Source organism: Phyllobates terribilis, unplaced genomic scaffold (assembly GCF_046119375.1).
Source record: "Phyllobates terribilis strain yellow unplaced genomic scaffold, ASM4611937v1 Scaffold_5__5_contigs__length_657084704, whole genome shotgun sequence".
NCBI lineage: Eukaryota > Metazoa > Chordata > Amphibia > Anura > Dendrobatidae > Phyllobates > Phyllobates terribilis.
In genome coordinates this window covers 515,842,613-515,867,874 of record NW_027362765.1, presented here as the reverse complement: position 1 = coordinate 515,867,874, position 25,262 = coordinate 515,842,613, and the positions used below count along the sequence as shown (strand labels likewise).

Below are 25,262 nucleotides of genomic sequence, written 5' to 3'. Positions count from 1 at the left end.
AAAGCTTCACCAGATTTAAAATTAATAATAATTTTTTGCTGCATCTAGCCCGAAAAATAATTTTGGGGCTCCGAGATGCGCAAGACACATAAGTGCCTTCTTGCTGCACTACCTGCAGCATGACCCTCATATTGTCAGAATTCGAAGTAATCATGACTACTGGGTTGCCACACTCTTAGATCCCCCAAACTTTTCGATCAACCTTTTCATTTTAATAAAGACCAAAAAAATGGTCATTTTTGAAATTATAAGCATTAGCAGGTTGTTAGAAACTGAAATCAAACAGTTTTCAACTCAAAACTTTATTCTAGGTGATGTTACATTTTCACATAGGACCCCTTGTTTGAAAGAAGCTTCTGAACTCTCTCGTCCATTGAATTTGTCAGGTTTTGGATGGTTTCTGCTTCAATTGTTTTGCATGAGGACAGAATACCCTCCCAGAGCTGTTGCTTAGATGTGAACTGCCTCCCGCCATCATAGACACTCCTTTTAATGATGCTACAAAGGTTCTGAATGGGGTAGAGGTCAGGGGAGCATGGGGGTCAAACCATAAGTTTGTCCCCTTTTATGCCCCTATCAGCCAGAGATGCAGATGTTTTATGTGCAGCATGAGATGGTGCATTATCATGCAGAAAAATGATCTTGCTGTGAAATACACGGTTCTTCTTCTTGAACCATGGCAGGAAGTGCTGTTTGAGAAAATCCACATACATTATGGAGTTCATCTTTAGCGCCTTCAGGGATCCTAAAGGGGCCGACAATCTCTCTCCCCATGATTCCAGCCCAAAACATTACTCCACCTCCTCCTTGTTGGCGCTGTAGCCGTGTTTGCGTGGGGTGTCCATCAACCAGCCATCCTCCACTCCATCCATCTGGACCATCGAGCGCTGCACGGCACTCATCCGTGAACAAAACAGTTTTGAAATCAGTCTTCATGTAATGTTTGGCCCACTGGAGCCGTTTCTGCTTGTGTGAAGTGGATAGAGGAGGTCAACAGGATGGTGTATGCACAGCTGCAAACCTCTGAAGGACCCTGCATCTTGTTGTTCGGTGGACGTTGGAGGCACAAGCAGCTTCAAAAACTTGTCTGCTGCTATGACAAGGCTTTTTTGCCGCTGCTCTTTCAACCTGACGTAATTGCCTGTAGGAAAGAGTCCTCAATTTGCCCTTATCAGCACGCACACGTGTGTACTGTGAATCAGCTACATACTTCTTGATTGCCAAGACACTTCATCCTGATCATCGCACAATGTTGATTGTAGTCATGCCTTGACCTAAACACTCCACAATTTGTTGCTTCTGAGCAGCCGACACATCCTTTTTCTTTCCCATTTTGGCAGAAAATGTAGGCTGCTTAATAATGTGAGACAGCCTTCTTAAGTAGTCTTGCCTTTCATTGGACACAGCTGCCAAACTAATTAGCACAGGTGTCTGCAATTGCTTACAGTGATATAAAGAGCCCTGACACACATAACCATCAATGAGTTTAACTGACAAACAAACAAATTCTTCCCTTATCACTCCTAAACACTTTTTGCATAATAATTTGGAACGCAGTGTACATGTGCTTTTCCACAAAACACCAGTGGTGCACGTAGTGAATCTTACAGTTCTAACTTGCCAACCGTGGTCTGTATGGAGTTGTTCAATAAAGGGCCCAAAATTAAGATAACATAGATGGGAGAGGTCTCTATGAATAGGAATTCCTAAGTATTTGATACCCTGTGAGGGCCAGGCAAAGGGAAAGTTGGACTGGATGGAATCCTATATGGATTTGGGGAGGGAGACATCGAGGGCCTCAGACTTCGCTGCATTGATTTTAAAATTTGACCATGTAACAAAGTGATCTATTTTAGCCATAACAGCATGGATGGATATATGTGATTGAGTGATATATACTAGGACATCATCAGCAAATAGAGAGCACTTGTACTCGGTGCCTCCCACCTCAATCCACCTAATATTGGGGTTATGGCGAATTGATGAGAGCAGGTGCTCCGTCACTAGGATGTATAAGAGAGGGGACAGAGGACATCCCTGCCTTGTCCCATTGGTGATTGTGAAAGGTGATGAAAATGTTCTGATGCACCCCCTGGGCCTTGGGACACCCGGAGCCGGACCCTTTTTGGTGGATGCTGGTGGTTGTAGTCTTCGTGGCGGCGACCCGGTTCCGTGGCTCAGGGTGGTCAAACCAGTGGCGGAACTATTTATGTGGTTTTGATGTTTAAATGTCCGACTACGCCACCCGTGGATTGCGGTCAGAGTGAACCGCCGCTACAGGGCAGACCGCTGAGGCTGGTGTTGTGGGTGCAGCAGAGCGTAGCATAACTCCCCACGGGAGGAGTATAGCCTCAGGGCAGTGTATGCGGAGGATGGGGGTGATGGTGCAGGGCAGCAGCAGTAACGACACGGAGTCAGTGATGCAGTTCAGGGCCTTTACTCACAGTTCTTATTATCCAGACCACGTCTGCAGGTAACGGCTGCCCACGTTGTACTGTGCTCACCAGGTGAGGGGCTCAGACAACTCCCAGATAACTTTGGAGCGCTTCACAGGACCCCCTTTGTGTGTCCTTTGTCTGGCCTTTCTTACCAACCCTTCTGTCCGGCTGCCTCGGGCCTCCTCTTGGTAAACTTGGCGCCAGTTTCCCTGACCCTATGTGGGTGCCTTCCTAGCGGGTGTAGCGAGGGGCTGCGCCACATAAAATGTCAGAGCCTCCGGTTTCTAGCTGAGGGTCGTTTCCTGCCTCCACTAGTTCGGGGACCGGTCTCCCCCTTTGGCCTGACCCCTCCACGCAGGTGGATTCGGGCGTGCGGTGGCGACTCGCCCGTCCGCACCCCTGGGATCCCTTCATTCCTCGTTCCTGGAGCCTTCTCCGCTCCTCTTCCTTCCTTCTCCCTCTTGCAGGCCTGGGCCTCTGTTACTAGGCCCGCCTCCGGAGCAGAGATCATGCAGAGCCCCTGCTCCCTGCCACTTCTGCTCAGATTTCTCTGCACTGAACTAAGATGGTGCCCACCTTTTATACTCCCTTCTCAATGCACCCAGGTACTGCTTCCTCCCTGCTCCTGCACTACAGGGTTCCCCTTCCTCAGTGTTCCCTCCCCCCACTCCAGCCAGGGACAGGGACTGTCGTGCCCATCTCAGGGGCATATTGGTCGCCCTGCCCCACGGCAATGTGGTGTAATGCATGCAGGTGTCGGGTCCTGATCCACACTCCATCCTTACCTGAGAGTGAGATATCATACCTCTGGGTGAGGTGCAATACGTCTGTAGCAACCGAGCCCTCAGGGTGCTACAGTTCCATTTATCTTCAGCCTAGGTGACGTATTGTGATACAAGGCCGTGATTTTGGCTATAAAAGGGTCCCCTAGACCCCTACCCCAAGCTTTTTAAGAGAATCATATATGGCGTGCCAGGAGACTCTATGGAATGCTTTCTCAGCATCCAACGAGAATATCTGCTTACAAATTTTTAACTGCATCTAGCCCAGGAAATACTTTGTGCCTAGTAGCAGTGTCTGCTAGTCAGCGGATTATCCCGGCTGTTAAGCAAGCTACACCACCTGTAGTTTGGACACTTAATTTTTTCAAAGGAAATGCTTCGGGACCACGGGATACTCAGTGAAGAGCATCAGGAGGCACCCCAAGGCATAGGGGCTGGGACTGGCAGTAGGATGCCTTGCGGTGGACAGCCGAGCTCGATCCTTATAAAAGCTTTTTAACTGCAGCAGCTTTAGTGGACGCTACTGGAGCTGGAATTACGCGGCTGCTGGCATGAGACTTGCCCTCCAATAGATCCTTGTAAATGGATTTAAAGTGTATTCATTCAAATTAGAGAGACAATTTAAATTAAAAAACTTAGAGCTGCCTCAACCACAGGGGGGCTCGCTCGACCCACCAGCGGACAGGCACCAGTATTGGGAGAGGGGGGCTGGCCGTCAGGGTTCACCGCGGCTCTGGCACAAACCCGGCGACACGGAGGTGGCACGGGCAGGAGCGGACTGAACGTGTCGGCTTCTCACTTTTTGGATTTTAGAAGGGCATGACATGCCTATATCTGTGTCTCCCCCTCCTTTTACTCCTCCACCTCTTTTCTTTTCTCATGACTATATGTACTTGTCACTTTTCCATGTGTTAGTTGTGTCTTCTGAGCAGTTTGTCAGCTTTTGGACACCTTTGAAGGTGTTTTCTATGTGTTTCTATGTGTTTTTGTTTGCCTGCCATTGGTTTTAACGGTGTTCGAAGGTGTTCGACGAACAGTTCGACGAACAGTTCGGCGAACACACGGGTGTTCGACGAACCGAACCGAACTCGAACACTACGGGGGTGGCTCAACACTAACAGTGAGCGACACACTCAAACTGCTTTTTTTTTTAGATACCAAAGGCTCAAAACTGGATAGTACAGCGATTTGACCCGTGGAACTGCGAAACCACACTGGGATGTCGGGCCTACACAAGACTATTTTCAACAGATATATTTTTGTGTCACAACAGTCAGGAGACACTACTGTTTTTCTTTACGGAAAAAACTACCAAAACCTGAATAATAGAGATTTTTTACCGTGGAACAGCAAAACCACAGTTATAATTTACTGGTGTATACCAGGCTTTTTAAAATATATATATATTTGCGGCTGAACAGTGAGCGACACACTCAAACTGTTTTTTTTAGATACAAATGGCCCAAAAGTGGATAATACAGAGGTTTGTAACGTGGAACTGCAAAACCACACTTGTATTTCTTGGGCCTACACCAGACTATTTTCAACAGATATATTTGTGTCTGAAAAATCAGGGAGACACTATTATTATTTTTATACAGCAAAAAATGCCAAAAACAGGATAATAGAGATGTTTTACCGTGGAACATCAAAACCACAGTAATAATTTACTGGTGTATACCAGGCTTTTTAAAATATATATATATTTGCGGCTGAACAGTGAGCGACACACTCAAACTGTTTTTTTTAGATACAAATGGCCCAAAAGTGGATAATACAGAGGTTTGTACCGTGGAACTGCAAAACCACACTTGTATTTCTTGGGCCTACACCAGACTATTTTCAACAGATATATTTGTGTCTGAAAAATCAGGGAGACACTATTATTTTTTTTTTTTACAGCAAAAAAATGCAAAAAGCAGGATAATAGAGATTTTTTACCGTGGAACAGCAAAAGCACACTTCTGTCTCTCTGGCCTACACCAGACTATTTTCAACAGATATATTTGTGTCTGAAAAATCAGGGAGACACTATTATTATTTTTATACAGCAAAAAATGCCAAAAACAGGATAATAGAGATGTTTTACCGTGGAACATCAAAACCACAGTAATAATTTACTGGTGTATACCAGGCTTTTTAAAATATATATATATTTGCGGCTGAACAGTGAGCGACACACTCAAACTGTTTTTTTTAGATACAAATGGCCCATAGAACTGCAAAACCAAACTTCTGTTTCTCTGGCCTACACCAGACTATTTTCAACAGATATATTTGTGTCTGAAAAATCAGAGGCACACTTTTTTTTAGGGGGGGGGGGGACACCAAAAGGTTAATAAGATGGGCATTTGTACATTGTGAAGGAGGAAAAAAAAAAGAGGATTTTGATTTAAAAAAAAAGATTTTTCCTGGCCCCTGGGACCTGGAGCTAAGTCCAGCAATTTCAGCAACAGGAGCGTCACACAGGACTGTAATGCAGCGTTTGCTGGTATAACCACTGCGTCTCCTATACAGCCTGCCTGCCTGCCTGCCTGATATACCTGGGATGGATATTAGTCCTGAGAAGGACTGTTTGTTTGATCTGGCAGCCTTTTACAGACCCTACACTAACTATTTTGCAGGATATATCTCTCCCTAAATCAGCAGCGCTGTCCCTACACTGTCTGATCCGGAGCGACTGTGTCCAAGATGGCGGCGCCCGGTTTTAAATACTCGAGGTGACGCTGTGCGGCCAGCCAATCACTGTAATGCCCACAAACAACATGGCTGCGGCATTACAGTGACTGGCTGGCAATCCCTGCATGTTCATTGGCTCTGTAAAGAGCGCCAAATATGCAGGGCGGAGACCCGAGCTCCTGCCCGAGTAACCCGGAAATGCTCGGTGCTCGCCGAACATCCCGAGTAGCGTGATGCTCGGGCGAGTACCGAGCAGTGTCGAGCATGTTCGCTCAACACTAACCGTTAGGAATCGATTTTAGCGTGTCCAGAATTTCTTGTTGAGTGATATTCTTTGTTAATAATTGTATGTCTTCTGGTTTAAGAGAGGGAAGGTTCAGCGAGTTTAAGAAATCTTTAATTTTTGTAGATGCCAAATATGGGTCAAGCATAGAAGGCCGGGATTCTATATTATATAGTTCCTGATAGTAAGATTTAAAAGAGTGTGAAATGTCTGCCGTATCGTCACTTAAGGTTCCATCTTTGGAGCGGATTTTTTTAATAAAAGCTCGCTCAAGATTTTTCTTGAGCAAAGAGGATGTAAGCTTACTCCCTCTATTGCCATGTAGATAGATTCTCTGCTTGCACCTTTGGAATATTTTAGCAGATTTTATGTTTAAAGTATCTTTGAGTTTATTTCTTAAGACCAAAAGGTCGTTTTGAGCTTTATTCGCTAAAGATTTTTTATGAAGTTTTTCTAAAGTATTGATTTGATGGAGCAAAGAAAAAAAATCTTTATCTCTAGATTTTTTTAGATGGGCATTTAATGATATTAATTCACCTCTAATAACAGCTTTATGGGCTTCCCAAATCACTGGAACAGAGGGACCAGAGTTCAAATTTTCCTGGAAGTATAAGTCCAGAAATTTGGAGATCTTAGAGATATATTCTTCATTGTTTATTAGAGACTCATTTAATCTCCAAGTCATTTCTCTTTTTGGTAGTGAGCATATGGATAATTCCAAGAAGATTGGGGTGTAGTCCGATAGTGTTATAGAACCTATTGAGGCAGATTTTAAAAGAGATAAAGAAGAGTTTTGAATAAATAAATAGTCAATTCTGTGATAGGTGGAGTGTGGATGGCAAAAGAAGGTGTAATCCTTTGAAGAGGGATTTAGGATTCTCCAAGTATCTATTAGGTGTAATGCATTCAGAGACATATCTATTTTCCTCAAAGTCTTTTGAGAAAGAGCAGATAATCCTGAGGAAACATCAAATTGGGGATTTAATGAGGAATTTAGGTCACCACCTACTATTAAGAGGCCTTCTTTAAAGGAGGTTAGAGTATCCAGAGTATTAACCAACCAGCCCGCTTGACCCTGATTTGGGGCATAAATGTTGCATAATGTAACAATGGTGTTTGCGATACTTCCTTTAACAAAAACATATCTACCTTCCGCATCTGAAAGTTGGTCCTTGAAAGAGAAGGGTAAATTTTTATGAAGAGCAATACTGGTTCCTCTGGATACTGAAGAGCCGCAGCTGTGGTACCAAATTGGGAACTTAGATCTGGACAAGTCAGGAGTGCGTTCTGCTTTAAAATGTGTTTCTTGTATGAAAGCTATGGAAGTGTTATTTTTATTTAACAGGTGAAGGATTTGACTGCGTTTCTGCAGGGAGTTAAACCCTTTAACATTAAATGACGCGATTACTATAGTGACATTTGGGGTTATATTTGTCATCATAATTTCTTTCAAAGACATGAGAATGTAAAGAGGTCCTCAGCAAGGCACGAGCATAAACATATATAACATATTAGAACTATAATATAATTAATATACAACTTATCTGCTGCGGGGGGGGGGGTCATCTCAATAATAGCAGACAAGGTAAATCAGGAGGTGATACCTTAAAGAGACACAAACCAATAACAGGTATGACAGTAATAAACAAAGCTAGTCATAATCATAACATTTTTTGTCAAGTGAGAACAAAACTAGTAAAGAGAAAACAAACAGGGTGGAATCCCAAGAAAAGTTTTCTCAGCCAATTAAGAGAAGTGAAGAAGGATATAACAACTTTTTCCATAAGAAAAGTTTCATCGCATACTGGAAACCGGTAGAAGTCTAATTCATCATGGAGGGGGATGTCTAGGTGGTCTTCCCCTGAGCCTATTAGTGGTGCTTTTCCCCTGCATCGACCATTTTTCAGGTCTCTGTAGCTGAGGAAAGGTGAAAATCTCTTCATCTAATGGCATCCATGAAGGTATGTCAATTTTTTGAATTTCAAGTATATCCAATGAAGCCTAAAGATCTTCCGGAGTACGTATGTAGATTTGTTTGCCATCTTTTAAAACGGCTAAACCAAAAGGAAAGAGCCATCTATACACCAACTTATTGATCCGAAGAGCATCTAGGAGGGGTTTAATTTTCCTCCTCTTGGACAAGGTAGAGGGTGCTATGTCTTGAAATATTTGTACCGGGTTATTGTCGTAAGTTATAGGACCCGCTTCCCTCATCTTAGATAGGATTGCTGCAATATCAACGTAACTTAACAGACCGCTAATTAAGTCCCTTGGTGGGTCAGAGGACTTTGGTTTAGGTCTCAGAGCATGATGTATTTGTTCAATAGTAATTCTTTTGGCTCTTTCTGGACCAAGAAGAGAGGTGAAAATCTCATTGGCGACACTTCTAAGGGTATCAGGAGCGAAAGATTCTGAGACTCCCTTTATCCTAAGGTTCTGGCGCCTACTCCTATTTTCTTGATCTTCTATAGCGAGCAGTGCAGAGTTCAGTTGTTGTTTATGATAGGACATTTGGTTTTTCAGGGTGTCCGAAAAGTCTAGTAAATCTGTCTGTATAATTTCCGGGGATTCAACTCTCTGACCTACTTGTTTAAGGTCTGCCCTCAGGGTGGACAATTCTTGCATTAGTGGTTTCATCACCTGTGAAAGATCTAGAGATTGGAGTAGAGTTAGAGGATTGAGAGCTCGAGTCCGAATCTTCGCTGCCTGAATCTGTGTCTGCAGAAGAAGCAAGCAATGGTGAGTTAGAGGCAATTTTTCTATAGGCTTTTTGGGGTGTGGGAATTTTTTTCTTAAGAAACTTGTCTAGTTCTCCTTGCTTACAAGGAGTGGCATTACTTTCAGAGTCTTTTTCTTTTACACGCTCTTGGGCTGTCTTAACCATTTTGAAGTAGTGATTTGAGCGTGTATAAAAAGGTATCACCTTCTGTTATCGTTACATGTCACACTGTCATGAAAAAAATAGAGCGATATCAAAAGATCATTAGTGATAGGTTATTGTTTACTTGAGGTAAATGTAAAATTAGACAGGTGAAGGAGAAAAAGTTTTAAGATTTCTTCTCCTACAGACCAGTAGGTGTCACACAGTACCCACGCTAACAAACGAGCTTAACTGGGTGGCTAATTTTCAATAGTACGTAAAGTTCAGTTTAGTGATTTAATGGTTAAAGCTCAATTAAATATGGAGGCTGCAGTTTCACTTATAGACAATAGATGTCAGCAAAACTCTTTATATATTGAATATATATATGAGAGATTATATCAATAGAGAGTCTTCAATAAATGTAGAAAGTTTATGAAAAAAGAATTATATAGATGTGTCGCCCTGCTGAGGGAGTCTGTTAGGGACATATATAGGGAGGGTGGAGCCAGGCAGCTCAGTTCAGTGTTCAGTGTTTAGTCTAGTTTTCAGAGACAGAGAGGAACACAGCTCAGAGTTGTGCAGAAAGCGTGCTAAGGCTCAGAGACCAGCGAAGAGAGCAGCACGCTGGCTGCTGTGCTTAGGCGAGCCAAGGCCTACAGCACGTGTGGAAGCCTAGTGAGGGCCTTGAGTGGGAAGAAGGCGAGAGGAGAAGGAAGAAGTAGTGAGGGGGCAGAGGAGCATACTAGGCTCAACCCAATATATATACCGGACACCGGGTCCGCGCCTACAGGAACGCCTTATACCCAGTAGGAACCACCGGAACCCCTGGAGGACTACAGGTCCCAGGTTCACCAAATGCTGATAACAGTATCAGGGCTAGGCGTCACGGAGGCCCCAGCATCCAGGGAGAGTGATCTCCAAGGAGAAGGCCCTACCACCAGGTCAGCAGGTGCAAGGAGAGACAGTAACCGAGCTAGGCCTAGCTCCGTGCAGGCCAGAAGCTTAGAGAATAAAGCAACGGATCAGGAGGCGCCATACCCACTCACTGGGGTCCAGAAGTGCGCCCTTCACCTGGAGAACCCTGGACCGTGCCTGCAGCATCACCAGTAAAGGTACTGAAGCTTACCCCCGTGTGAGTGTCCGTCTTTCCTCCGGGACCGTCCTGCCATCTCTCCCCTGCACCACCATCCAGTCCACCCCACGCTGCCCTGAGGCCTGCTCCAGCTGTGGGGAGCCATTCCATCACAAACTGCTCTAACATCTGCCTCAGAGGACTGTTGCAGCGCTGGTGATCCTCACCAGACACAACAGGTGGCGTCACGAAAAATCCCAAAACACCATATAGAAATATCCCCCCTTTTGCACTGACCGCCCTGGGTCATGGACCGGGCCAGCCACCGTGATATCCCCTGCAAGCAGCCATAGGCCATAGTGCCCTGGGGGCACGTCAGATCTTGGCGTTATGAACAGGATTCCGTGCCCGTTGCCACCGGGTACTGTGCGCCTTAAAAGACTGTAGTACTCACTGTGGTGAAGTTTTCCCGCCATTCCCGAGATTTCCCGCCATTGTCCGCCATCTTCCTGTCGCCGCGCGGGAAGAAGAGGGGCGTAACTGCGGGAATCGGAGAGGCGTAACCGCTGGAAGCGCGCGAAGTTGAGGACACGCCCGACCCCTGACGTCGAACCAGGAAGCGTCAGGTCCTGGAAGGAGCCCAGAGGACGCTCTGACGTTAGACGCGAGCGACGCAAGGTCCTGGAAGAAGACCATCGCCCGCGGAGCTGCGGCCTACCTGTTAAAGAAAGTGAAGAAGGTAGGCTCCGGTTCACTAGGGGGGCGCAACCATGGCCGACGACCAGCAAGCCGCCGAAGCACCGGTTAACGCTCCTGATGCCCAACTTGCGCCCAGCGCTGCACAGGCCGGAGCGGCCGCTCCACCAGCGGGGGTCGTAAACCCGTTATTACCTATGGCCCTGCTGTATATCCCTGGAGCGAAGTGGCTCCCCCAGTATAACGGCAAACCGGACACCCTGTCCGGATTCAGGAGAAGAATATGCGGTGTGTTAGACATGTATTCTATGACAGGTAAACAGAGAGCCGCTGTTGTGCTGGGACAATTGACTGGTGCCGCAGAGAGGGAAGTTGAAACCTGGCCAGCCGCAGACCAGGAATCAGTGTCCATCATCTTTAAGAGACTGCAAACTGTGTTTGAAAACCGCACTGAGACAGATCTCAGGATGAGGTTCTGACTCACCCCCTGGGCCTAGCGTACACGTGTAGTGGGATACCCGGAACCAGGTCTCTGGGGGGGTTGTAGTGTCCGTGGCGGCGACCCGGTCCCGTGGCTCAGGGTGGTCAAACCAGTGGCAGTCTATTTATGGGATTTTTATGGTTAATTGTCCGACTACGCCACCCGTGGATTGCGGTCAGTGCGAACCGCTGCTGCAAGGCAGACCGCTGGGGCTGATAGTGTATGCAGCTGAGGTAGTGTGACTCCCCACGGGAAGAGTGCAGCCCCAGGGCAGTGTAGTAGATGGTGGGGGTGATAGTGCACGGGCGTCCCAGCACTAGTAGTGCTGGTGCGGCGATGAAGCACAGAGACGTGGGGTTGCAGTTCAAGTTCTTTACTCACAGTTCTTTATATTCCAAGTCACTCCGCCGACAATGACTGCCCAAGCCGTGCTGCGTCCACCAAATGCGGGGCTCGGTCAACCCCCAGACAATTCCAGAGTGTGTCACAGGACTCCCTTCTATTCCTTTCTCTGGCCGTGCCCCACCAGTGACACTACGTCTGTCCAGCTCCCGCGGGCCTTCTCTTGGGAGGGCTTTGTGCTCACCTCCCTGACCCTATGTGGCATGCCTTTCTAGTAGGCGTAGTGAGGGGTCGCACCAAGATATGATCACGACCGCCGGTCCTTGGCTGAGGATTAGTCGTCTCCACCAACTTGGGATCCGGTACCCTGTTCTGCCAACCCGTCACCCGCAATCTCCTGGACCTTTTGGGTTCCTTCTGCCTTCGTGTCTCTGGGCCTCTCTTGGTGTTCTGTTCCTTCTCACTTCCCTTTCCGTTCCTTTTTGTTTCTGTCCTCTCTGCTGGTTCTGGCCTCCACTCCAGGCCTGCCTCGTGGAGCTGGGCTCAGACTGAGCCGCAGCTCCCTGTCAGCCCTCCCGGCTGAACTCCTTCTCTCCCTCCTTCTCTGACTGGACTTCTCTCCTTCTCTTTCAGTGCTGGCTGGGCCTCACAGGCTAGGCCCGCCTCCGGAGCAGAGATCCACAGAGGCCCTGCTCTGTCACTTCCTCTCTCAGACTGAACACTGATCTAAGATGGTGCCCACCTTATATAGCTTCCTCTAGTGTATGAGCCCAGGTGACTTCCAACCAATGGGCTCCTACCTATGCCCAGAGACCGTCCCCTCCTGCTCCTACATCACTGGGTTTTCCTCCCCCCTCCCCACTCCAGCCAGGGACAGGTTCTGTCGTGCCTGCATTACTGTACTAATGGGAGCACCGTTGAGCTGTCCCCCGGAAATGGAGTGTGTGTGATGCATGCAGCTAACTGAGTCCCGGTTCACACTCCATCCTTACCCGGGAGTGGAATATCACACCTCTGGTTGAGGTGCAATACCCCAGTAGCGGCCGAACCCTCGGGGCGCTACAGTTCTATCACTGTGTCCAGAAACCTGGGGACAGTATCCAGGACTATGCCTGGCGCTTACAGGAAGCCCTGTGGGCCCTGAAACAGGTTAGTCCAGCCAGCATACAAAATAAGAATAAAATGCTGACGGAACAGTTAATCCGGGGGTTGAGGTCCCAAGAGGAGAGCAGAACTGTACGGTGGTGGGCCTTAGACCATCCAGATGCCACCTTCGACACCCTTAAGGACATGGCTATAAAGGGTCTGCAGCCCCTGGAAACAACAGATACTGCTATCCAACATTACCAGGGTTGGGCCACCCCAGTGCCCGCAGCACCCACCACTCCTTCATTAACGGCTGAAACAAAGATGCAAACAGTGCCCCCTAGTGAACTGGACAGCCTATTCTCTGAAGTGCGCCAGTTAAGTAAAACCCTGGCCACTGTCCTGAGCACCCTGCAGCTACAGGAGGAGCCCGAGCCGGAAGGAAGGATACTACTCGCCGACAGCCCTGAGGATGTCCCCTGGATGAGAAGAAGGAGGAGGACAACGCCACCCCGGAGGAGGACAACGCCACCCCGTGGGAGGACCCACGACCAACGTCGCCCTCCAGGAGAGTTCATCTGCTATCGCTGCTAGAAGGCAGGCCACACAGTGCGGAACTGTCCTTTAAACGAGCAAACCCTGGGGCCGAGGGCCGACACCCAGGAGTAGATCAACCAGGACCATCAAACTGGTACCAGCGGTTCGTGGGAGGAAGACCTTTCCTGTCCATTGTGCTGGATGGCATCACAAAACCTGCCCTGCTGGACACTGGATCTCAGGTAACCATTAAGCCTGATGTCCTCTACAAAAGGTTATGGTCCATAGACGAACTCCAGCCGCCAGCCCCGAACCTCTCCGTGTATGCCTTTAACGGCCTTCCTCTTAACCTAGTAGGGGTTAAGAATGTAACAGTGAAAGTGGGGAGAGCGAAGTTAATGGACCAAGGACTGATTGTAGTGGAGTCTAATCCCGGTGATACAGACTTATATATGATACTTGGTACGAATATTGTCGGTAACTGTTTGGGAGAAGTGTTGTTTTTGCTCCAACAGATTGCTGACACCGCTAAACCAGGGCAGAGGAGGGTGCTCCAGAAAGAGATCCGAGCCCTTATGTACCAGCAACAGGTAAAGCTATCAGGTGGTGAAATTGGTAATGTACGGGTGACAGACTCGATACCCATTGTGATCCCCCCGATGAGTGAGCTGCTGATTTGGTGTAGAGCAGCAATAGGTCCCAAAGGACGGAGTTACCAGGCAGTAGTAGAGCCCCTTAGCTCGGAGCATAGACCTACACTCTTGACTGCCAGAGGGGTAGTGGATGTACGCAATGGGAGGGTGCCCGTACACCTCCTAAACTATGGGGAGGACGAGGTTAGATTACCACGCTACGTCACTGTTGCTAAACTGTACTCAGTAGATAACAACTCCATACACAAGGCGGAGTCCTTAACCTCACCAGACAAAGTGGAGGATAATGACCCGGGAACCCAGGTGGAGGATTGGTGTCAACAGCTCCATGTTGGGACAGACACCACTCCTGCCCATCAGAAACAGGGTGTACACCGGGTGGTTCAGGAATACGAGCAGGTATTCAATAAACACCCACTTGATTTCGGGAGAATTAAAGGGGTGCAACACTATATACCCACAGGTGACCATCCACCCATCAAAGAACGTTACAGGCCAATCCCACCAGCACACTACCAGAAAGAGAAGGAAATGTTGCATGATATGAGGAAGGCAGGGGTAATAAGAGATAGCTGTAGCCCCTGCGCAGCTCCCCTGGTTCTAGTCAGGAAAAAGGATGGAAGCATGAGAATGTGTGTAGATTATAGACAAGTAAATCGCATAACACACAAAGATGCATACCCTTTGCCCCGTATAGAGGAATCCCTGGCTGCATTAAAGTCTGCAAATTACTTCTCCACCCTTGACCTCACTAGTGGGTACTGGAAAGTAGCTGCTGCTGAGGAGGATCGGGAGAAGACGGCCTTTACTACCCCGATGGGACTCTGTGAGTTCAACAGTATGCCATTCGGACTCTGCAACGCCCCAAGAACATTCCAGAGATTGATGGAGTGCTGCCAGGGACACCGCAACCTCGAGACTGTACTGCTATACCTGGATGACGTGATAGTGTACTCCAAAATGTACGAGGACCATTTGAAGCACCTGGCAGAGGTATTTGAGTCACTGTCCCGGTATGGGATGAAGCTGAAGCCCTCCAAGTGCTACCTGCTCAAGCGAAAGGTACAGTACCTGGGGTACATCGTCAGTCCAGAAGGAGTAGCACCGGACTCGGAGAAGGTCACTGCCATCCAGAAATGGCCGGAGCCGAAGAGCCTCAAGGAGGTACGTCAGTTCCTGGGACTAGTCAGGTATTACCGGAGGTTTGTGAAGGACTACACCAAGACAGCGGCGCCTTTGCAAGATCTCCTGGTAGGACAGTCCGGGAGAGGCAGAAAACCCCCGTTCCAGTGGGGTAAGGAGCAAGCTGAATCCTTTGAAGGTGATGAAGGAGATCCTGACCGGCGAAGAGATCCTAGCCTACCCTGACTACAGCCAACCGTTCCTGCTGTACACTGATGCCAGCAACGAGGGATTAGGAGCTGTGTTAAGTCAGAAGCAGAATGGCCGAGAGAAGGTGATCGCCTATGCAAGCAGGAAGCTCAACCCAACCAAGAGGAACCCAGAGAACTATAGCAGCTTCAAGTTGGAGTTCCTGGCCCTGGTCTGGGCCATCACCGAGCGATTCAAGCACTACCTAGCCTCCAGTAAGTTCACTGTCTACACTGATACCCCTTGACTCATCTGGAAACAGCCAAGTTAGGAGCCATGGAACAACGATGCATGGCTCGGCTGTCAAACTACCAGTTCACCATTAAGTACCGGGCAGGACGTGAGAATGCCAACGCCGATGCCCTGTCCAGGACGCCGCACCAGTCGGATACTGAGGAAGAAGTGGATGACCTGGAGGAGATTGAGCTACCTGCCTTCCACCGTAATGGAGTGGTCCACGAGCAACGAGCCTCAAGGAGGGATCGCGGTAAGACGTTAAACCCATTGCCTCACCACAGCTGGAAGGAGACCCAGGACAGCGACCCAGTTGTCAGCCATATCAAAGAACTGATAACCCAGGAAGGTTCTTCCCTAGAGAAGGACGCGTCTCCACAAGCCAAGCAACTGTGGAATGAGAGAAGCCGGCTTTTCATCTATAGGGAGAAGCTGTGCCCATGAGATGGTATGGCAGATCGTAGTGCCTAGGACGGACATCCAGATGGTGTTGGAGGCCTACCATGATCAAGCGGGGCACTTTGGCTGGAAGAAGCTAGAAACCCTCCTGAAGAATCGGTTTTACTGGGTTGGAATGCGGAGTTCCATAGAGAGATGGTGCCGGGATTGTGGACCCTATAGCCTCAGAAGAAAGGACTATGGCAGCCAGAAAGCACCCCTGCAGTCCATCAAGACAACCCAGCCCCTCGAGATCGTCGCTTTGGATCACGTCAAACTGTCACCCAGCAGGTCAGGTTATTCGTATGCCCTGACCATGGTGGATCACTACTCCCAGTTCCTGGTGGTATCCCCCGTCAAGGATCTGACAGCAACAACTGCAGCAAGGATGTTTCAAACCTACTTCTGCAGGCCCCATGGATACCCGGATAAGGTGCTGACGGATCAATGCCCTGCCTTTGAAGCCGAATTGTTCAAGGAGTTCTGCCATCTGTACGGGTGTAAGAAGATCCGGACTACACCGTACCACCCCCAAACCAATGGGTTATGTGAAAAGATGAATAACATAGTCATCGACCTGTTGAAGACCTTACCTCTCGAAGAAAAAAAACAGTGGCCAGACAAGCTACCTGACCTGGTAGATCTGTACAACCACATACCTGTGAGTTCCACCAATTGTACTCCAGCATATCTCATACGAGAAAGACCCGGAAAGTTGCCCATGGACCTGGAGCTAGGTGCAGTAGAACCCGAAGCAGATATGTCCACTGAAGGCTGGGACACGACGCGACAGGAACAGTACAGGAGAATACAAGCCTGTGTCGAAGACTGTCTGAATAGGGTAAGAGACAAGCAGGAAGCACAGTACAACAAGAGTGCACCAGCAGAATCATTTTCACCTGGAGAAGCTGTGCTAAAGAAAAAAAGAAGAAACCACAAACTTGATGACCAGTGGAAGAGGGAACCCTACACTGTGTTAAATTCAAGATTTGATAACAGGAAGACCTGTTTAATTACCAAGGGCGGAGGAAGAACGACTGCAACGGTATCTAGAGACCACCTGAAGTTGTGTCCAGGTCTGCTAAAGCCCCAGGAAGAAGTGCCTCTCATCGTACAGGAGGAGCCTAAAGAAGCAGTAATACATACTGAATTAGGAGATTTCCCAGCAGATTGGCCCCAACTAGGAGGAGCAGTGATAATACCTGTGATCCACTTCTACCAACAGCCAGAAGACCCTCCACAGCAAGTAGAACCTGTAGGTGCCCTAGAAGAGCTTGCTCAGGAAGAATCCCCGGAAGAATGATCACCAGTAGTAGCAGAGCAAGAAGGCCCAGCCAATGGTACACTTGCCAGTCCCGTAGGAAGGTTAAGGCGGCCTTGCAGTTCCTCCACACCTACAACTGACAGAATGGGAGGTAGTACAAACACCAGTACCACACGCATCCCAGTACTACGTAGGTCAACACGTAGCACGCAAGGTCAGACCCCTGTCAGGTACAAGAGTAGAAAGAGGAACTCTGATGGTATAAACAGTTGCCCCTTGGGGTATGTTATTCTTGTGTAATTTTCATGTATGTATTGATGTATTTTTGCCTTACAATGGACAAATTAGGTGACATGGACACTTTTCTTGTTGCATTTAGTTACCTGTAAGGGTATATATAAAGGACTCGGTGGCTGAGGACTGTATGCAGCCCAAAAACTGTTTATTGTACATAATTGCACTCCCTGGAGTACCCCTTTTAGGTAACCACTGAACAAAAACCCGTTTGGCATGGCGGAAGACGTGGTCCAACTCCGGATCACCTATGCCCTGCAGCCACGCCCAGGGCCTACGTGGAGGGTTTACGGACAGGTCCCTCAAGCTCCCTTGCACTTTGCAGTGAAATGGACACCCTGCTAGGGGACTCACTGACAATTGCTCAAAAACTTTAGCTTATTTTACATATATTTATTATTTATTACCTTTTTGTTACCTGTAATGTTCAAGCAAAGAGCCTCCCATAAAGGGAAGAGAAGATGTTATTGTTAACCTGTTTTTGAAAAATGCTTCAGTCCAGGAGTACAGAGTTTTACTTGGGGGGAATGTGGCGCCCTGCTGCGCATTGGTGCCACAGAACCCAGAAGGGTGCATGGATGGACTTCTCCACAAGAGGCCCTCACACATTCACACACCTCCACCCTATCACCTCAGACCACCAGAGGGAGCCTGTTAGGGACATACAGTACAGACCAAAAGTTTGGACACACCTTCTCATTTAAAGATTTTTCTGTATTTTCATTACTATGAAAATTGTACATTCACACTGAAGGCATCAAAACTATGAATTAACACATGTGGAATTATATAATTAACAAAACAGTGTGAAACAACTGAAAATATGTCTTATATTCTAGGTTCTTCAAAGTAGCCACCTTTTGCTTTGATGACTGCTTTGCACACTCTTGGCATTCTCTTGATGAGCTTCAAGTGGTAGTCACCGGAAATGGTTTTCCAACAATCTTGAAAGAGTTCACAGAGATGCTTAGCACTTGTTGGCCCTTTTGCCTTCACTCTGCGGTCCAGCTCACCCCAAACCATCTCGATTGGGTTCAGGTCTGGTGACTATGGAGGCCAGGTCATCTGGCGTAGCACCCCATCACTCTCCTTCTTGGTCAAATAGCCCTTACACAGCCCGGAGGTGTGTTTGGGGTCATTGTCCTGTTGAAAAATAAATGATGGTCCAACTAAACGCAAACCGGATGGAATAGCATGCCGCTGCAAGATGCTGTGGTAGCCATGCTGGTTCAGTTTGCCTTCAATTTTTAATAAATCCCCAACAGTGTCACCAGCAAAGCACCCCCACATCATCACACCTCCTCCTCCATGCTTCACGGTGGGAACCAGGCATGTAGAGTCCATCCGTTCACCTTTTCTGCGTCGCACTAAGACACGGTGGTTGGAACCAAAGATCTCAAATTTGGACTCATCAGACCAAAGCACAGATTTCCACTGGTCTAATGTCCATTCCTTGTATTCTTTAGCCCAAACAAGTCTCTTCTGCTTGTTGCCTGTCCTTAGCAGTGGTTTCCTAGCAGCTATTTTACCATGAAGGCCTGCTGCACAAAGTCTCCTCTTAACAGTTGTTGAAGAGATGTGTATGCTGCTAGAACTCTGTGTGGCATTGACCTGGTCTCTAATCTGAGCTGCTGTTAACCTGCGATTTCTGAGGCTGGTGACTCGGATAAACTTATCCTCAGAAGCAGAGGTGACTCTTGGTCTTCCTTTCCTGGGGCGGTCCTCATGTGAGACAGTTTCTTTGTAGCGCTTGATGGTTTTTGCAGCTGCACTTGGGGACACTTTCAAAGTTTTCCCAATTTTTCGGACTGACTGACCTCCATTTCTTAAAGTAATGATGGCCACTCGTTTTACTTTACTTAGCTGCTTTTTTCTTGCCATAATACAAATTCTAACAGTCTATTCAGTAGGACTATCAGCTGTGTATCCACCAGACTTCTGTACAACACAACTGATGGTCCCAACCCCATTTATAAGGCAAGAAATCCCACTTATTAAACCTGACAGGGCACACCTATGAAGTGAAAACCATTTCTGGTGACTACCTCTTGAAGCTCATCAAGAGAATGCCAAGAGTGTGCAAAGCAGTCATCAAAGCAAAAGGCGGCTACTTTGAAGAACCTAGAATATAAGACATATTTTCAGTTGTTTCACACTTTTTTGTTAAGTATATAATTCCACATGTGTTAATTCATAGTTTTGATGCCTTCAGTGTGAATGTACAATTTTCATAGTCATGAAAATACAGAAAAATCTTTAAATGAGAATGTGTGTCCAAACTTTTGGTCTGTACTGTATATAAGGAGGGTGGAGCCAGGCAGCTCAGTTCAGTGTTCAGTGTTTAGTCTAGTGTTCAGAGACAGAGAGGAACACAGCTCAGAGCTGAGCAGAGAGCGTGCTGACGCTCAGAGAGCAGTGAAGAGAGCAGCACGCTGGCTGCTGTGCTTAGGTGAGCCAAGGCCTACAGCACGTGTGGAAGCCTAGTGGGGGCCTTGAGTGGGCCGAAGGTGAGAGGAGAAGGAAGAAGTAGCAGAGGAGCACACCAGGCTCACCCCAATATATATAGCGGACACCGGATCCACGCCTACAGGGATGGCTTATACCCAGTAGGAACCACCGGAACACCTGGAGGACTACAGGTCCCAGGTTCACCAAATGCTGATAATAGTATCAGGGCTAGGAGTCACGGAGGCCCCAGCGTCCAGGGAGAGTGATCTCCAAGGAGAAGGCCCTACCACCAGGTCAGCAGTTGCAAGGAGAGACAGTAACCGAGCTTGGCCTAGCTCTAGGCAGGCAAGAAGCTAAGAGAATAAAGCAACGGATCAGGAGGCCCTATACCCGCTCACTGGGGAGAGTCCAGAAGTGCGCCCTTCACCTGGAGTACCCTGGACCGTGCCTGCAGCATCACCAGTAAAGGTACTGAAGCTTACCCCCGTGTGAGTGTCAGTCTTTCCTCTGGGACGGTCCTGCCATCTCTCCCCTGCACCACCATCCAGTCCACCCCACACTGCCCTGAGGCCCGCTCCACCTGTGGGGAGCCATTCCATCACAAGCTGCCCTAACATCTGCCTCAGAGGACTGTTGCAGCGCTGGTGATCCTCACCAGACACCACAGGTGGTGTCATCAAAAATCCCAAAACACCATATAGAAATATCCCGCCTTTTGCACTGACCGCCCTGGGTCACAGACTGGGCCAGCCACCGTGATATCCCCTGCAAGCAGCCATAGGTCCGGCTGCCGAGTACCCAACGGCCCTAGGGGTGCGTCGTAGATGTTGAGTGAAGTTTTCTGTGCAGGTCACAGAAGATGAGCCGAGAAAAGGTAAGTTACCTGCTTCCCTGCAGCAGGGGAGAGAGGCAAGAGGGAGCAACAAGCTTCCCAAGATGGCGTGTTTTGGCGCCCAATTCCACGGGTAGCATCAGCAACTGGGCACAGCCGGTCTTCAGGGAGGAGGTTACGGCTACGCTGTCCCTCTCAGCAGAGTCCCAGAGGAGGAACGCCACGCCGGTGGTCACACCGCGACCCGTCAGAGACAGCAACAGGTGAGGCAAGGCAAGGCAGCGGCCCTTTGTGCTTCCCAAAGTTAGGCTGCCCGGGCACCGCAAGTGGGGAGGTGGAGGGAGAAGTGCGGCTGCAGGCTCACCACACTCCGGACCGCCGCCAGCATCAGGGAAGCCCAGAGCCGTAAGGAGTCCTCTGCTATGGGGGGATCCCCGTGCTCCAATGCTCCTCACCTCCTCTTACACAGGCGCTGTCTCCTCTATACAGGCGCGACACGTCAGGTGCCGCGCTGTACGCTGCAATGCCTCTGTCAGGAGGCTGCTGGAAGAGGCGGTAAAGTTGCTCCTGAAGAGAGACTTTGGCTTCAGGCTGCTTCTCAGGGTCCCTTCAGCAGAAGATATCAAGGGAGAGGTAAAAACTACCCTGTAAAGTGGGAGAGAGGGTATATTTAGAAGGTCTAGGAGCAGGAGCTGTACAAGTACACGTCCTGTCTGCTTTCAGCCTAGGCCACGCCCCACAATAACAGTAATTTTGACCAGGGGTGCCCAAACTTTTACATGCCACTGTAATTGCAATAATTTTCTGGGTAAATACTTCATTTTCTGGAAGAATTTCAAGGGTGATTGTAAGAGTAAAGGAAATATCAAGAGTCAAACATATCATTAAGATATCAGGCATGCTTCCCGAGGCTATGGTAGCACCAATCGCTGAAATGCGAATATCAGAATTAATATCATGTTAGGTAGTGGAGAGTGGACAAATCATTAGACAAAAGACAGATGGTGTTTAATAGTGTGAGGGAAATGACAATAGAATAAGTATCTAATTGGATGTCATCAGTATGGAGATGGTATTTAAAGCCAACTTGCAGATAGTCCAGTAAGGGTTTTGTAGACAGAAAAGGGAAGGAAAGAATAGAGAAAAAAAAAGAAAATAAATAAAAAATAGAAATAGAACCAGCAATGGAGACCTTGAACAAGTAATTAGAATTAGGTAGAGAACCAAGAAACAGCAAAATCATTTGAGCCAATAGAGTGGGACAGATTGAGGAGAATCTGGTGGTCTGCAATATCAAATGCTGCAGAGAGATCCAGCAATCAGTAGAAAATAGATGACATTTGATTTAGCTGTTAGGAGGTTGGTCATTTGATACTTTTAGTAAGAATAGACTGTAAAGAATTGATACTGTAAATTGTCAAGAAGAGAATAAGCAGAGAGATAACTGATTAGGGGGGACTAAGATAATCATTCTAGGAGATTCGAGATAAAGGGGAGATTAGAGATGGGTCTGTAATTAGCTTATAGATCAAGAGATGATTTTCGAGTAAAACAAAATCAGATAAAAAAGAAAGGTCTCACACAGTTGTGCTCAAAAGTTTACATACCCCAGCAGAATTTTTCCTTTCTTGGCCTTATTTCAGAGAATATGAGTGATAACCAAAAAACTTTTTCTGCACTCATGGTTATTGGTTGGGTGAAGCTATTTATTGTCAAACTACTGTGTTTTCTCTTTTTAAATCTTAATGACAACCAAAAACATCCAAATGACCCTGATCAAAAGTTCACATACCCCAGTTCTTAATACCGTGTATTGCCCCCTCTAACATCAATGACAGCTTGAAGTCTTTTGTGGTAGTTGTGGATGAGGTTCTTTATTTTCTCAGATGGTAAAGCTGCCCATACTTCTTGGCAAAAAGCCTCCAGCTCCTGTAAATTCCTGGGCTGTCTAGCATGAACTGCGCGCTTGAGAACTCCCTAGTAGTGTTGAGCCACCCGCGTAGTGTTCAGGTTCGGTTCGGTTCGTCGAACACCGGGATGTTCGAGGAACTGTTCGTCGAACTGTTCGTCGAACACCTTAGAACACCGTCGAACACCGTTAAAACCAATGGCAGGCAAACAAAAACACATAGAAACACATAGAAAACACCTTCAAAGGTGTCCAAAAGCTGACAAACTGCTCAGAAGACACTCTCTTTAAAAAAGCCGGCCGCAAATTCAGCAGCGGCATACACCGGTACCCGACAATTTAGACAAGAAGGAATAGAGCATCACACATAGATTAGATAGATAGAAACATGTCAGTCACACATATAAGAAGCACAGTGACAGTGTTGGTTACTGCACTTGTCATTTAGTGTAAAGGATTTATTAAAAAAAATATTAGTGTTTTCATGCACCGTCTCTTTAAAAAAGCCGGCCGGCAATTCAGCAGCGGTACCCGACAATTTAGAACAGAAAGAATAGAGCTTCACACATAGATTAGATAGATAGAAACATGTCAGTCACATATATAATAAGTACAGTGACAGTGTTGCTTACTGTACTTGTCATTTAGTGTAAAGGATTTATTTAAAAAAATAATAGTGTTTTCATGCACCGTCTCTTTAAAAAAGCCGGCCGGCAATTCAGCATCGGTACCCGATAATTTAGAACAGAAAGATAGAGCATCACACATAGATTAGATAGATAGAAACATGTCAGTCTGATATATAATAAGTACAGTGATAGTGTTGGTTACTGTACTTGTCATTTAGTGTTAAAATAAAGGATTTATTTTAAAAAAAATTAGCGTGGGGTTCCCCGTAATTTTAGTCTCTAGCGGAGGTTAAGCAGACAGCTGGGGCAGATATTTGAAGCCTGGGAAGGGGGTAATACCCATGGAGCTTCCCAGGCTACTAATATCAGCCCCCAGCAGAATACCTAGCCTTTACTAGCTATTAAAATGGGGGACCCCCCCAAAAAAATGACGTGGGGTCCCCCCTATTTTAATAGCTAGCAAAGGCTAGGCAGACAGCTGGGGGCTGATATTAATAGCCCAGGAAGGGTGCCATGAATATTGGCCCCCTCCCAGGCTAGAAACACCAGCCGTCAGCCGCCCCAGAAATGGCGCATCCATAGGATGCGCCAATTCTGGCACTTAGCCTCGCTCTTCCCACTGCCCTGTAGCGGTGGCAGTGGGGTAATAGGGTTGGGGTTGATGTCAGCATATAATGCCAGCTGACATCAAGCCCAGGTTAGTAATGGAGAGGCGTCTATAAGACACCCCCATTACTAACCCCATAGTCAAAGTTAAAAAAAAACACCAACACCCAGAATAAAGTCCTTTAATTGAAATAAACACACAATTCTTTATTGTTCTAAATTAAACCATACTTACCATCACGCCCATTCCAGCTGAAGCCAATGTCTTCTGCAATAAAAATAAAATAATAAACCAACATCATCCTTACCTTTCGATGGTTCCCAGGACAGCTCCAGCTCTGCTACATCGAGATGACAGGCTGAACCGCAGCAGAAAGCTGCCATCCAGCCTGTCATCCCGCAGACACTGAGAAGCGCAGGCATGCTTGCGCTCCTCAGTGTCTCGCTGTGACGGCATCCAGATGAGCCGAGGTCATGTCCAATGAACTCGGCTCACCTCATGCACGTCACTGACAGCATGGGAGAATTCTCACGCTGAAGCGCTGAGTGCAGGAGATTTTCCCACGCTGTCAGTGACGTGCATGAGGTGAGTTCATGTCCAATGATCTCAGCTCACCTCATGCACGTCACTGACAGCGTGGGAGAATTCTCCTGCACTCAGCGCTTCAGCGTGAGAATTTTCCCACGCTGTGAGCGACGTGCATGAGGTGAGCTGAGATCATTGGACATGACCTCGGCTCATCTGAATGCCGTCACAGCGAGACACTGAGGAGCGCAAGCATGCCTGCGCTTCTCAGTGTCTGCGGCATGGCAAGCTGGATGGCAGCGTTCTGCTGCGGTCCAGCCTGTCATCTCGATGTAGCAGAGCTGAAGCTGTCATGGGAACCATGGAAAGGTAAGGATGATGTTGGTTTATTATTTTTCTTTTATTGCAGGAGATCGTTGGCTTCAGCTGGAATGGATGTGATGGTAAGTATGGTTTAATTTAGAACAATAAAGAATTGTGTGTTTATTTCAATTAAAGGACTTTATTCTGGGTGTTGTGTTTTTTTTAAATACTTTACTGGAAATTCATGGCGGTGATGTCTAATACTGGCGTGACCCCATGAATTTTGGGCTTAGGGCCAGCTGATAATGCCAAGCTGGCCCTAACCCCTTTATTACCCAGTGAGCCACCGCACCAGGGCCCTGGATGAGTTGGGTACAGCGCCAGAAGATGGCGCTTCTATGAACGCGCCATTTTCCAGGGTGGCTGCGGACTGCAATTTGCAGCGGGGGGGGGGGGGGGCAGAAAGCTTGGGCCTCCCTGCGCTGCAGATTCCAGC

General features: G+C 47.6%; 1 long non-coding RNA gene across 2 annotated transcripts in view; it reads left to right on the top strand.

Annotated features, from left to right (window-relative positions):
• Window positions 1-8,680: 8,680 nt before the first annotated feature.
• Window positions 8,681-25,262, top strand: part of LOC141271310 (uncharacterized) — a 31,952-nt gene continuing 15,370 nt past the window's right edge. The window contains exon 1 of one of the 2 annotated variants that reach the window (XR_012321890.1): window positions 8,681-8,921. This is a non-coding gene — a long non-coding RNA (uncharacterized lncRNA). The remainder of the gene's footprint in view (window positions 8,922-25,262) is intronic. The other variant, XR_012321889.1, reaches the window with a different exon arrangement.